General features: G+C 45.9%; 1 long non-coding RNA gene across 2 annotated transcripts in view; it reads right to left on the reverse strand.

Moving 5' to 3' along the window:
• The window catches only part of LOC114607742 (uncharacterized), a 166373-nt gene that overhangs the window by 61471 nt on the left and 89985 nt on the right, over positions 1 to 14917 (reverse strand). The window contains exon 4 of one of the 2 annotated variants that reach the window (XR_003709217.2): positions 402 to 800. The exons of the other annotated variant lie outside the window; for it this stretch is intronic. This is a non-coding gene — a long non-coding RNA (uncharacterized LOC114607742). Of the gene's footprint in view, positions 1 to 401; positions 801 to 14917 lie in introns of those variants that run through there. 2 annotated transcript variants of the gene reach the window in all.

The raw sequence follows: 14917 nt of genomic DNA on the forward strand, positions 1-14917 counted from the left end.
TGTATATAACCTAATACTTCCATGCTATAGAGAAGAGAGAATGAGTATTGTGGTGTGACAGAGCCAGTGGCATAGTGTTTAGAATGTTGGACTAGGACCTGGGTTCAAATCCCTGCTCTGCCATGAAATACACTGGGGGACGCTGGGCCAGGCACTGCCTCCAAGCCTAACCTACCTCACAGACTTCTTGTGAGGATAATGTAGGGAGGCCCAATTGTGCTGTGCTGAAGACCCCAATGCCCTTTGGCCTGGTGGTGCAGAAGTCACTGTGAGGATTGGTCTCCCTTCACCTTTGCTGTATATCAGCAGCTGAACCGAGCCCAGCCCTAACTGAGCAATCTGTTGGCCTGTCTGAAAAGTCTGGTTTTGAAATTAATTGCAAGTCATTGTGTACATAGCCCATAAAGGGGGGAAATAGATGCTTATTTCAAAGCCTGAAAGCAAGGGGCTTTACCTTGGAGGCACAGGTGAAGAAGAATGTGGCAGATGTTGTACCTGCTGACTAAATGCGTTTTAACGGAGGCCCTCTGGAAGCAGAAGCTTCAATAGAAAGAAATGAATAGCAAACATCTGGGAAAGATTACAAAAGGGAAAGATTTATTCTGTACTGAGACTACTAATGGGTGGGGACTACCAGGGGAGAAAAAATTAATTGCTTCAGTAACTGCTTCAGTAACACTTTGGGCTCTGGAAAAAAAATTAATGTTTGCATATTCTTCTCTGATCTGCAAAACTCTTGGATCCAGAAGAAATGTGTCTTGCTTCATTGTACTGGTCAGTTGGAGAAGCAGCTTGAACACCTGGAGTGGGGAAGGAAGATGTTTAAGCTCCAGTATTCCTGAGCTGCCTCTCCAAAGGCATCACATGAACCCCAAACATCCTAGAGGGAAAGGGGCCTGCGCCACCAAGGACATCAACCTGGTTTCTGGTGTCACTTTTAGCACCTGGCAAACACCTCCTGCTATCCTGTGGTGGTTTCAGTTTACTGGCAAATTATGGAGATATAAATGCCACCAAGCAAACAGCTGCTCACATAGGAATTCAGACAATATTCCCAAACACATCCAAAGGGTGTCCCAGAGCTACTAACCAAACTTAATTATAGGCCTATCAGCTTCTTGTCAATGGCTTCAGAGAACAGAAGTAGGAATTGTGATACAGCCCCTCCCCCCCCCCGTTACTTAAGATGGGATGAAGTGAACCATGGAAATGGTTAACAGATACTCTCCAGCTGTTGTTTTTTGGCTTTATCTCTTGACTTTGTGCCACTGGGTAGACCAGTGGTAGGGAAGCTATGCTATTGTATGCCAACTCTCATCATTCCCAGAGAAGGGGATAAAACTTGGGTTGACTAGATGGATCCAGGGGGATGCTTCAGTTGAGAAGGGAGCAGTACAATCTCCCTTGAAGAAGGCAGTCGTGCATCCCCTCCTTAAGTAGACTTCCCTGCGAGTTAGGAACCTGGCCCTTGATCTGTGGCATTTGGATGGTTCTGGGTAATGGTCATGGCTATAGCCCTAAAGAGAGCAGTCCTCCTTTTCTCTGCAACCACGTGACAAAAATGACTTTGAGTGCCTCAAGAGCACAAAAGGCGCTGGTTGCCTTTCTCCAGTCATTAGGATGGTTCCTTGCTGGTTGGGGGAAGCAGTTTGCAGAAAGAGGAAGAAAAAACAAGCTGGGAAGGAGGTGTGTGTTAGAAAATTTCCATGAAGCTCCTCAGGAAAAGGTCCCCCATGGATATTTTTAGAAAAACAAAATCAGGCAATCTGCTAACGAATATATGACTCCAAATTCCAGTGCCTAATTAATCAGAAGCCAGTGTAGCTAATAATGATGGGAGGGTGGGGCACAACATCATTCTAATTAATCAGCCTGGAAATGAACATTTCAGCTCTGGGAAGAGGAGGGGGTGGTGCTGCTGCTGCTGCTACTTCCCTACAGCTTCCATACATCTCTCTCCCCCCCCCCCCCAAGTTAAGGTAATATGAGTTCCGCTCCAGAAGATTTCCCCAGGTGGTCAGTGGTGGGTTCCTTCCTAAGAAGGCCATGATGGGGATTTTCCAGATCACCTTCCTTCTTTAAGGAACAGCTAAATGTGAAAGGGGAGAAGTTCATTTAAATGTGATCATTTCCCCAAAAGGCCCTTACAATTGCCTCTGAGCATCTCTCATAGACTTTTGAATGGGGTTCATGGAGCTGAAATGAATTTATACCCTGCTTTATCCTTTATAAAGGTTGATACCAAACAAATTCCAGGTGCTTGAATGTTCTTTGAATGTTTTCACAATATTGGTTATGATGTTTGATTTCACTATCTGATACCTGGCAGTTGATAGTTTGCATTATTTGACTGTTGATATGAAATGGTGTTTAATATTCTAAAAACGAGGCATGGTAATTTATGTAAAAGACAAATACAACCCCAAACAGCTATTTAAAGATGAGGATGAAAGAATGATTGCTAATGAGATAACATTACAAGGTGGGGGGGGATTGATAATTGGAATCTACACACTAAATGATAAAATATTGGAATTTTATAAAGAATTGGAAGAAAAATTGTTTGATTTCATGGATCAAAAAATAATTTTAATGGGTGACTTAAACGGGGTAGTCTCATTAGAAATGGATAGGACAATAAGAAAAATGGATTCAAAAGAAGAAAGACTACCTCTGACTTTTTTCAATTTGGTGGAGAATTTAAAATTGACTGATGTTTGGTGATTTAGACACCCATTTGAAAAAGAATATACCCATTAATCAGAGCCAAATCAGTCTGCCAGAAGATTGACTTGATATGGCTATCAAATGAGTTAACATTGAGAAAAAGAACCAAAATACAACCAAAGACTTTATCAGACCACAACCCAGTGTTACCAGAGTTAAAAGGAGAAGAAAACTCCACATTCAGATGGAGGCTAAATGAAAGTCTTCTAGACAACCAAGTAACTATGCAAAAAGTGGGGGAAATCCTGAAGGACTATTTTGAATTGAATTTGCATAAAGGGACAGAACGAAATATTGTATGGGATACAAGCAAAGCAGTAATGAGAGGCTTTTTTTATTCAGCAAAGTGCATACCAAAAATGAATCCGAGAAGGGGTGGGGAGAAATTATAGAGGAGCTGATAAAAAATGAAAAAGAGTGGAATGGAAAGGACAAAATAAAACATAACATAAAAATGTTACAGGCACAATTTTCAATGTTAGTGAACAAAGAAATTGAATGGAAAATTTAAAAGGTTGAAACAAAGAAATTTTGAATTTGCAAATAAACCAAGGAACTTGCTTGCTTGGCAATAAAAAAGAAGCAAGGACAAAATATGATAAATAAATTGGAGGTAGAAGATAGAATAATAGATCACCCGAAGGACATTAGAAGACTATTTGTGATATATTATACAAAGTTATATTAAGCCGGCAAAGAAAATAAAGATATAATTGAAGAATATTTAATGAAAAGTAATTTACCTAAAATTCTGAAGGAAAAAATGAATGATCTAAATGTACCTATAGTGATTCAAAAGATACAACAAGGGATCAAGTACTCTAAAATAGGCAAATCTCCAGGACCAGATGGCTTATCAGCCAAATATTATTAAAAAAATTACAGGACTTTCTGATACAACCATTGAGGGAAATAATGGACAAGATACTGATCACAGGGAAAATTCTTGAATAATGGAAAGAGGCATATATAACATTACTCCTGAAACAAGACACAAATTTACTTTTGGTAAAAAAATGATAGGCCAATATCTCTGCTGAATAATGACTATAAACAATTTGCCAATATTATGGCAAACTGTTTGAAAGGGGTGCTTAAAGAGTTAATTCACCATGATCAAGCCAGCTTTCTTCCTGGCCAACAGATGAAGGATAACACAAGGAATATAATTGATATAATAGAATATCTGGAGGTCAGGAATGAAAAGCAGGCAGCATTGATTCTTGTGGATGCAGAGAAGGTCTTTGACAATGTGTCTTGGAGTCTCATGAAAAAAATTATAGAGATGATGAATTTTGGAGAAACTTTTTTAAGAGGAATTGATGCAATATATACAGACCAACAGGCAAGGTTATTAGTGAATAATGTAATATCAGAAATATGTACAATTACAAAAGAGACAAGACAGGGTTGTCCCCTGTCGCCATCAATGTTTATTTTAGTATTGGATATACTGTTGAGAAATATAAGACCAGAAAAAGAAATAAAAGGTGTAACAGTTGGGTGCAAAGAGTATAAACTGAGTATACCAAGGGGGCTGGATAAAATGTACAAGTTGGACAGGTAGCAGGATTTAAGTTAAATAATTAAAAAATGAAAGTATTGGTTAAAAATATGACTGAAAAAAGTATAAATGAATTACAACTAGCAACGCAATTAACAATTTTAAAAGGGTGAAATTTTGGGGTGTATGGCTAACTTAAGAACATAAATATAATTAAGGATAACTATGTAATAACTTGGAAAGAGATAAAGAGGAATTTGGAGATTTGGGGAAGAATGAATTTATCAGTTTGGGTTGGGGAAAAAAATCTGTTATAAAGATGAATGTATTGCGAAGAATGTTGTTTTTGTTTCAGACAATACCTGTGGCCAGTGGGGAGGGACACTTCAAGCAATGGCAAAAAGATATAACTAAATTTATCTGGCAAGGGAAGAAACCAAGGATTAAGTATAAATTATTAACAGATGATAAAGAAAGAGGGGGCTTCGCTTTGCCAGATTTAAAATTGTATTATGAGGTGTCCTGTCTCTGCTGGCTAAAGGAATGGATAACTTTGAAAAGCACAAGTATTTTAGACCTTGAAGGTCATGGCAATAGATTTGGATGGCATGCTGCTCATTGAAAGAAAATTATATGAAAATAATGTATAGATGGTACTTAACACTGGTAAAACTAGCAAAGATGTATAAAACTGCTTCTAACATATGTTGGAAATGTAAAGAAAAAGAAGGCACTTTCTACCACATGTGGTGGACGTGCAAGGTAGCAAAAGCAGTCTGGGAAATGATATATAATGAGTTGGAAAAAATGTTTAAAATAACATTTGTGGAAAAACCAGAGGCTTTTTTGTTAGGTATTATAGGTACAGGGATTCCGAAACAGCAGAAAAGACTATGTATGCGATGACAGCAGCAAGAATACTACTGGTCCAGAGATGGAAAGAAGACAAAGTTCCAACCAGGGAAGAATGGCTGATGAAGATGATGGACTATGCCGAAATGGTGAAATTGACCGGGAGAATCAGAGACTAGGACCAGAAGAAGTTTAGGAAAGAATGGGGGGAAATTTATAGTCTATTTAAGAGAGCATTGTAAACAGTTAAAAACTTTGGCAGGATTAGAGTAATACTTGTAAAAGACAAAATATACCGGAAAAGTTAATAATAGATACAATAAGTTGGGGGGGGGGGAGGATAAGTTGAATAAAAAGAAATGGACAATGGAAACCAGAGAAGGGCAGATGGAAGTCAAGGGATTCTGAGAATCCTAAATGTAAAGGTGATTGATATGTTTAAATTGAATTTTGTTATGTAAAATTTAATTAAAACATATATTTTTTAAAAAGAAAAAGAAAATATGACCTTAACTCCTCTTGTGCACTCAAAAATTCCAGTGGTACCTGGTCAGATAACTCAGGTCACAGAAACAGGCTGATTCACATAGCAAAATATTTAGCTGAACTGGGCAGGGGTGTGGTGTTCTGGTGAGCAACCAAACAACTTTCTTATTTTATTATTAAGTTATTTAAAATATTTCTAGACCAGCCTTTATCCAAACAGATCCTAGGGGCATGGATAAACCTGCTCATGCCATATATACAAATCCAAAATCCAAATACAAAAATACAAATACAAAACCATCATCATCAACGTTCACAATCCATTAGCAACATGAGAGGCGTCAATGACAATTAACTTAGCCATTTTAACTGCCTGGGCAAATGAAAAGCTGAAAATATTGTTACGGCAACACCTCTTGGGAAGGCATTCCAAAGTCAAGGTGCCACCACAGAAAAGACCCTTTCCTTTGTTACTGTGTAAAGTGCCTCCACTAAGGAAGGAACTTAGAAAAGGGCCTCAGAGATTTTGACAAGAGTGGGGAGCCCATGGTTCTCCTCCAGATATGGCTGGATTCCAAATCTCATCAGCCCCAGTTGTGAGCATGGACCACCGTCAGAGATTGTGCGCTCCAGCAACAGCTGTAGGACCACAGGTTTTCCACCCCTGTCAAGGATACGATGCGGCTCTGAAGGATATTCTTTGGCATTTAAAGATAGGGCCGAGCACCTTGAATTGGACTTGGAAGTGAATAGGTGTCGTCTCCTGGATGAAGAGGGGCTGAAATTACTAGCCAACAGCAAGAAATACCCTTTTGACGCCAGTCCTGCAGGTTGGGGAAGAGTTTAAGAGAGGCGAGAACGTTCTGCTTTTCTTTCTAATTAATTGGATTTTTGCGAAACGAGGTGTCATGTCGATTAGTTCAGTCAGAATAACTTTGGGGGGGGTAGGAGACTGAGTGGATAATTCAATGTTAGCCAAAACGAGTGTTTGTTTACTTTTTAAAGAAAACCAGCACCGGGGGGATGTTCTTTTAACAAATTCAACCTGCGTCCTCCCGACTGTACAAAATTGGACGGCTGGACCTCGCTTTAACTCGCCGGATCCGAGCCCTCTACGGAACGAGCGTGCCTCGCTGAATGGTTTAACTCTGTTCACACGCGACTGGGACAGAGATGGGGCGACGGGGAGAAAAGGGATCTGAAATCCAGCCGAGAAAATCAAGCGTACAGTTTGACCTTTAGACTGGCAAAAAAGGAGAGAGGTACTGCCACAGACAGTGGCGTAGCGTGGGTTGTCAGCACCCGGGGCAAGGCAAGTAATTTGCGCCCCCTAACCCGTGGATTTGCGCCCCCTAACCCATGGATTTGCGCCCCCTAACCCTAACCCCCAGATGTTGCGCCCGGTGCGGCCGGGCCCCCCCCCTGCACCCCCCACGCTACGCCACTGGCCACAGATAACCCGGCTGGATGCATACAGAGGACCAAAATCTCCTTGGAAGGAGGAGACAGAGTTCCGACGCCTGTTGATGTCCGTGCGCGCGCAACTCCCACCAGCCACAGCCAGGCCCTGCAGGGACCGATGGGAGTTGTAGTCCACTAACGGCTAAAAGGCCCCAGAAGGCTGGGGTGTGAGCAGTGTGACTGCACGCCTCTCTCCCTGCCGTAGTTAACCGGTGCAAGCTCAAGGCCTGGCCAAGACGCAAAATCTGGGGTGAAACTGGGTCCCAACAAATCTCCTCTGTTAAGGGATGCCAGAACCCTGGCAAGCCTCGTAGACTGGAGCACAGGCCGGGTCCTTTGCTCCCTGAAGTATTTTGGGGTGCGGTTTTCTTATTTTTAGAAAGCAATCCAGTGAGCGCCACTCCAAATTACCGTACTCAGAAAGTAAGCCCAGCCCACCCCGCCATATATTGGACATGTTTTCAATACACAGAAATACAATGCACGGTTTGCAGAGGGTTCCACGAGCGATGCAAACTAAATCCACCAACATTGCAATCCTCTGCAGACCCCATGGAGTTCGATAGGGCTTATTCTCAGGTTAGTTGTATAGGATTGCTGCCTAACTGCTCAGCCCTACTCCGACCTGAGTAATGGGCGGGAGGGAGAGCAAGACCCTCTTGTCTGAGCGAGGAACTGGCAGGATGTGAGGGCATCGCGCGTGCAAGGCAGGGCACGGGCTTCTGCCTCCAGCCAGCCAGGCACCCCGGTGGAGGACCCGCTCCTCCCTGCAGCAAAGAGGCAGGAGCCAAGTTGCCGCCTCCTTTCTGCGGGCAGTGATGGACCTTGGCAAGCCGCTGCCTGGGGTGACTCAGGGAAGCCATCGTTTGCTCCGCAGGCTTCTGGGTTTCTTGCTCTCGGAATGCCTGGCCGTGCATCTTTTGCGCCCCATCCAGAACTGGCCACGATCCTGGTGAGTGGGAGCGGGAAGTGCTTCCACCCAGCCGCCGCCACACAATCTCTCTGCGGTTTGGCTGTTGTTGGGCCGCGCATTGTTGCAGCAGCCTTTCCCGACCCAGGACTGCTGAGCTTGGCCGACTCACTAGCTCTGACTGAAAGGCGGCGGCGAGGGAGCGAGGGAAGAGGAGAGATCGGCGGCGCGCTTGCTGCCTCCCAGCAGGGTAGACTCGTATTTTGAAAGCGCTCTTTCCCCTCTCCTCTGCTGCCGGGTGCGGCTGGATCCGAAAGGGGTCAAGTGTCACTTCCTCTCCCAGTCAATCTCCAATATTCCTTGTAATGTTTTCAAATGGACGAATTCATTACGCCGGGCCGGCTGAATAGGGAAGGGGAGCCCTCGCGATGGGCGATCAATAGCTTCCCCTAATAGTTCGTTTTGCACTGACCTAGGAAAGATACGGAGCTGGGGCGGGGGGCGGGGGTGGGGAGAGACACAGAAAGAGGAGGGAGGTGGAGGCTTAGGTCACTGGGTTGCTTGGGATAATACCCCCCATCCCCAAAAGGACCCTTTTCACTTCCCCTTTTGTAGATTATAAGAACAGGGATTTTACTAAGATCAGAACTGACGGCTGAGTAGCAAACAAGCCTCGGATTAAAGAATTGCGGGAGTCAGGGCCGTCTAATTTGTTACTCCTGGAAGGGTAAGAAAAGAATCTCTCTCATGACTTATGGGTTGAACGTCGAGGGCTAGAAAGTTGCTGAACTGAAAGCGAAACCCTCAACCACGGGGCAGGTCCCGTCCCCCCCAACTCTCCCGTTGTCCGACGTGTTCTTCCGGACCCAATAGCCCGACCAGGTGCAGACGCAGTACCGATTTGGGCAGCCGGCGTTCTCCCCAAAACAATCGCTTCTTAGCCCCTTTCTCCACTGCTTTCGGGAATGCCACTGGTGTGTCACACGCGCCTTGGAAACGAGACACTTGGGCTTAACCGGGTCCTGGATCTTGGCCTCTGCGAGAAGCCGCCATAGCTAGCGAGGGAAGTGGCGCTGTTGGCGCGTGGAGCTGCAGGAACCGCAGCTGCCTGGCATGTCTTGGGCATCTGGCTCCAGTGGTTGTGACTGTATTTTAAAAGCGTCTTAAAACAAGTGCTCATCTCCATCACGGTTGTGCGCGAAGAAGAACGCGCAGTCCGACAGCTTGCCCAGCATAGTTGGCCAAAGCAAGGGAGTCGCTTGCCGGGATCGGGGTGAGGGGGCCCCAGCATTTGATGACAGCCGCCAGCTTTTGGAAAAGGCCGATAGAATCGGCTGATCAAACCGGGCGGAGCAGAAAGACAACAGAGCCCTAAGCAAGTCTTAACCAAGTCTTAAAGCAAATGGTTTTCCGGCTTCGAAAAGAATCGACAGTATGGCAGCGTCTTGCCCTGCGGAAAAGGAGGGGAAGACTGGACACCCCAGCCCGTGCGTGCAAACGGAACTGACCAGGGCAGGGCATTTTAACCATTTAACTGTTCTCCCCACTCTCGCTCCCCGCATGTGCCCAAGATCCCAGTCGAAATGAAGGCACCACTTTTCCTCCTTAGAAGCCCTGTTGCAACTCATGGTTGCTCCCGGAGATTCAGATCTGCTGCGCAACTATCAGCAGAGGGGAACCCCTCTTTTCTTAGCTTTTCAACTGGGCTTGAGGTATACAGACATACAGTTGGTGCGTGCCAGATTCCGCCCCAAAGCCCGGGGCCTCTGGAAAGTGCCAACAGCGCCATCCGAAGCAGGGCCAGTCAACTGTAAATTACTTTAGTTCAACGAAGCGCAAGCCTTGGAAGGAGTGATTTGGAGAGGAGTTGGTTGCTTCCCAGTGGAAACTTCTACTACTGTACAATGGTTGTTTGAGTACACAGTAAACGATTTTGTTGCTTTGAAATGTATATATATTGTAGCTAAGTTTAATAAGCAAATCAAGTGTGCAGCCGCGGCCCATTCCTTTCGGAGGGAGATTTTTGCCACTGGCCAGGGGCACAATTCAACCGGAATTACTCGTAAGCAGCTCCCTTTCTTGTCCGAAGGGCGCCCACGCCCTGGAGGAGGATGTCTCCCCTGAGTTGAGAACCTGTCCACAAGCATCTCTAATAGCAATACAACGCCAAAGCCAAAACCTCACATTTCCCATGCCTCTTGTGCACACCAGATTCGTTCCGAAATTCAAACAAAGCGTTTAAGTAATGTCTTAAGGATAGAGCCCATATTTGCCCAGGAGGGACAGTTAGAAGAGTTCGCCTAAAACGCAGGTAGAATGAGAGTGCCTTTTTGGCGATTTCTAATAGTGAATTTAGGCGTTCGACAATCGCTCTAAAATGGGACGTTGTTTAAAAAGACTGGCTTTATTCGGTGTAATCCGAGCCCCACTGAATGTAGTGAAAGTCGTCCCTGCCTATTTCCATTTCAATTGGTCAGGATCTCACCCCACAGCAGATATATTTAATCAAATAAATTTCCTGCTGAAATATTTCTCCATAAGCACACAGTCTTGTCCTTTAAACATGTCGAAAATCACAAACCCTAATTAAAAACTAATAGAAGCGGTGTGTTTTGTTAATTTTTCGGACTGGCTATATAAATTTATCAACCTAGCTTTCTTCCCCTCCTCCGCCCTCAATGCGGAAGCAAGTTCATTTCCATTCTTCCCCCCACCCCGCGACACACACGCACACCCGAGATGAGAGATTTCTCCCGGCTGCCAGGATTTTAAATACGATGTGTCAGGATGCGAAGCCAATGTTGTTTTAGCAGACAAGTGGTAATAACAAAACTATTTATGCAAGCCCATTAGAGCAGCCGCAGGAGGAACCCTGACTGGTAGTTAAAATTTCTGAGCCAGAAAATTAAAAACAAATATTTAACTTTGCAATTTTGAACCCACGGCTGCAACCACGGTTAAACTTTTACAGTGCATATTCAATGAGCGACTTCCCCGGCCCCTTTTAGACTACCCAGGGGAAGTGGCTTGGATGCGGTTTCAAAAGGGATTCCTCCTAGATGCGCTCAATCCCCCTCCCTCGCGCGCAAGGGCAAGCTGGTGTGGCAATGTGAAAGGTTCAGGCACTTTAATGATGGAAAAAGCAGAGTATTTGGTGGAACCAGTTCTTTTAAAAATAAATATAAAAATGGGCAATTTAAAAAAAAATAAACTTCGAGATCCAAACTTTGCCCCTTGGGTCGCTGAATTGTGTGGGTTTCCGCGCGCGCCCTTCCCCATAAGGGGCAGCAAGAAATGAAATGTCATCAGCCGGTTGATGAAAAATTCTGCCCCAACAAGAGTCCTGCAAGTAAGATCAGCCGGGCTGAATGTAGCAGACATCCAATATTCATAGGTCTCTGGATGTGCACTCCCCATCGCGGGGGGGGGGGGGGGAGTTGGAGTGAGGGTTGCCGTTTGATAGCCCGCGCTCCAACAGAGTCGTCCTTATTACCTCGCCACACACTTGATCGTAATCCCTATTGATAAGTTCTTCGCCCTGCCAAGGCAAACCTACTGTATCGACCCCAGCCGCAGTTCAGTAGTATCGACAGAACCCGCCTGCTGCTCAAGGCCCGGCGCCTCTGCTCGGACCGGGTGACCCCCATTCGCTCCTAGACGTTCCCCAACTTTATGGCGGCCCTTTCCCAAGGAGCGGCATCGATTTTATTTTGCTCAGTGAAAGTATCGGGTCGTTATCCTCGTCTCTCTCGTTCTCTCCCTCTCCAGTGCTGTTCAGAAAGCAAAAGAGCGGTTTGGTTCACCATCTTCACAAAATAATGGATTCAAGAGGATGGCACTCGGTGCCTTCTCAAAGCGAAGGTCTTAGATTTTATCTTCTCACAAATGACTACGTTGTACATCTCCAGCCTCTTTTTGTCGTCTCGTGTCATAACACGGTTAAATGTGACCAAAGAAACCGATTTATTTCCAATGAACCGATTGAAGCTGAATCCAGCTGTTTAAAGGGACTATTAACTGTCCGGATGCATACTTTGCATCATAATTTTGCCAAGTTCCACTCCTCTGCAGACAAACAATGAAGGAAAAATAAAAATAAAGAACCAAATCTAGTGAAAGCCAAACACTTTTAAGTCCCCCTTCTCTTTAAAAAGGGAAGGTTAGGCGTTCCCTGGGAGTCCATAGGAAACTCCAAAGTTCCTAACTATCGAAATTTCCTAAGACACACCCTAGCTATCAGGTCAATTGTTATTTTTATTCAGCTTTCTTGCTTTATTAACATGTACATCGTTCGTATTTGTGAATCCAATCAGCAAAAGGAAGCATAAAAGCTGATTAATTTTTTGTCTGAAACAAAGCCAGAGATTCTTCATTCAGCTGAGCAGAGGAATGAAATCGGTTTACTTAGATCGGGAACGATAGGAGGAAATGGGCATTATTTTCTCTACCCCCCCAACATGAACGTAGCCAGGATTTATGTTGGGGGGCAGGCTATATTTGGGGCGGCAGAACCTCAGTTAATTAAGTATTTTGTATTGATTTACACTGGGGCAGCTGCCCCTCCCTTGACTATGCCCATGCCCCCCCCCCAGCATGTAGTACCATATTCCTTCCCCATGATTGGCTGATAGTCCCTCCTCTTCCTCCAAAATCAAGGCTGCTGCTGAGCACGGTGGTTACTTCCGAGTAAACCTATCTAGGGTGCCTCTGTGTGTCATTGCCGCACTGATAATAAAGCAGAGGGATAAATCAAAATACGTATGCTCAGAAGCAAGTCTATGGGAGTTCAGTTGCTTACTCCCAGGTAAGTTGGTACAAAGTTGCAGGCTGTCTTGAATAAAAAATCAATTATTGGAACTATACAGAACTTGGGAAGTATTGGCGAGGGGAATTCGAAGTGAAGGGGGAAATGCTTGGAAGGGGGGAGGGCCGTGGCATTCTGAAATACTGGACTGGGATCACCTGTGGCCCGGAGTGGCCTCGCCCACACTTAAGCCTTCTCCACCTAACCAGATCCGCGCGTGCAGGCGGCAACGTGGTCAGGAAATGCGCCTAAATTTGTGGCCCAGGAGGGCAGTGAAGGCCAAAGAGGGATGGAAATGAGGAAGCCAGCTGTCTGCAGGAGAGGAGAGAATGTGGACTGGTGGGTTCATAGATAGAGAAAAATTGATCCATCTCACGTCGTCTCCAACTGCCCCCAAATCCGGGGCTCGTCCGATCGACCCCCGTGTCATCCTTGGCCTGGCGGGGAGAGGAGCTGGAGCTGCTGGGGTGGGGGGGGGCGGTGTCAGATAAAGACGTCCGTCAATCCGAGGCCTCGGAACGGGCTGACAGAGCAGGCCGCGGCGCCGTGACCCTGGCCAGCTTTGTCCCCGCGACGCGCAAAGCTCCCCGGCTTGGCAGGAGAGAGAAAATTAAAATGTCACCCATAGTATTGAACTTGGAGCCAGAAAGCCGGGCGAGGATGACGGCGCTGCTCAGGGAGGACGGGGGAGATGCGCGCACCTGGGGCAGGTGGGGAGGGGGCTGGGGGCCATCCATTGGGGTCGGTGGGGAAAGATGAAAGGGGCGGCGGCTGGCTTGCGCTATCTGCGAGCTTGCGCGCAGCCCTGACTTTTGCCAAATGTTGTCCGCAGCAGTCAAGCGTCTCCAGCAAGGAAAGCAGCCGGAGGGGGGAGCCACCTAGCCCGAGTTGCTCGAGGGTGTTGTCCGGCGCAACGAAGGAGAACTGCGTCGCTCTCCTTTGCTACAGGCCCCAAGAAGGTAGGTACGTGAGCAGGTACGCAGGTCGGTCGGTGTGCTAAGGGAGGCACTCCGAAATGGCGCGATCCCATGGCAGCAAGAGTTAATAAAGGGGAGGGGGGAGACGGAGAGACACGCCGAGTGATCTACATAAAGTGCCTCGGTTAGATCCCCGAGCCTAGGAAGCCCCGGCACAGCCTGATCTCCTTGCTGTCCACGCCGCAGCAAGTTGGCTGCAAGTTCCGCGGGGAAGTGGGTTCAGGATAGCAAGGGGACACCTATATATCTCTCTTCTTTCCCCGGACTCCTTGAAGCCCTTTAAACCGGATGCGAATTTGCATCAGCTCGCTCCACTCTCCATGTGCGGATGATAACTTTGACCTGAGTTGGCCTCCCCTGAGCTGGCTGGGAGAATCATTCCCAGGCGGTGGGGCTGGGCCCGTGGTCTGCCTATGCCGTTTGCACCCCACGTAAATTGGTTTGTATCCCGATCCTACTCGTTTCCTCAAGGCATGTCTGGAGGAATTAAGCAGGCCTTACTTCCGAGTAAGCGTGTTAATAGGATTGGGCTGGAATCATGTTGACTATGTGGATTATTGGGGTCGCAGCTGAAAATGGAACTCACTGGGTGGTATCCGACAAACCCATTCTCAGAGTAGACCCACTGATTTAAATTGACACATAGATTTCAATGGGTCTTCTCTGGGGTTGACTCTGTTGAATGACACCCGGTATATATTAAAGGCCACTTTGTTTGATTCGCACATTTATTATCCCATATATCATCACAATGTTCGCTATGGAAAATAAAAACACCAGTATAAAACCTTTCTGAAACAGCAAGCAAACGTGTCTTTGTCAGGGCCATTTTTGTACTTTCAAATACATTTACCCTCCTGCAAACATAAATTTTCCATTTTTTTCGCCGCATTCTAAACTATTACTTGGAAGTAAGACGCAGTGGTGGTTGCAACGGGTATGTGTAAACCGCCCTGGGATTGTTTATGTCGGCAGGCAGCATCGAAATTTCTTGCATAAAATGAAGAAACAACTTCCAAACAAACCCGCTTATAGTCGAGGCCCCAAATGCACAAGTGTCATCGGAAGTCCCATTTCTTACAGATAAACTTAATCGGAAGCAAAGGTGGGGCTGCCCTAAGGATGTCTACTCAGAAGGAAATCTTACTAAATTCCTCGTGACTTACTTCCTAGGAAGTGTGAGTAGAATTGCAGCT

This window comes from Podarcis muralis, chromosome 12 (genome assembly GCF_964188315.1).
Source record: "Podarcis muralis chromosome 12, rPodMur119.hap1.1, whole genome shotgun sequence".
Classification (NCBI taxonomy): domain Eukaryota; kingdom Metazoa; phylum Chordata; class Lepidosauria; order Squamata; family Lacertidae; genus Podarcis; species Podarcis muralis.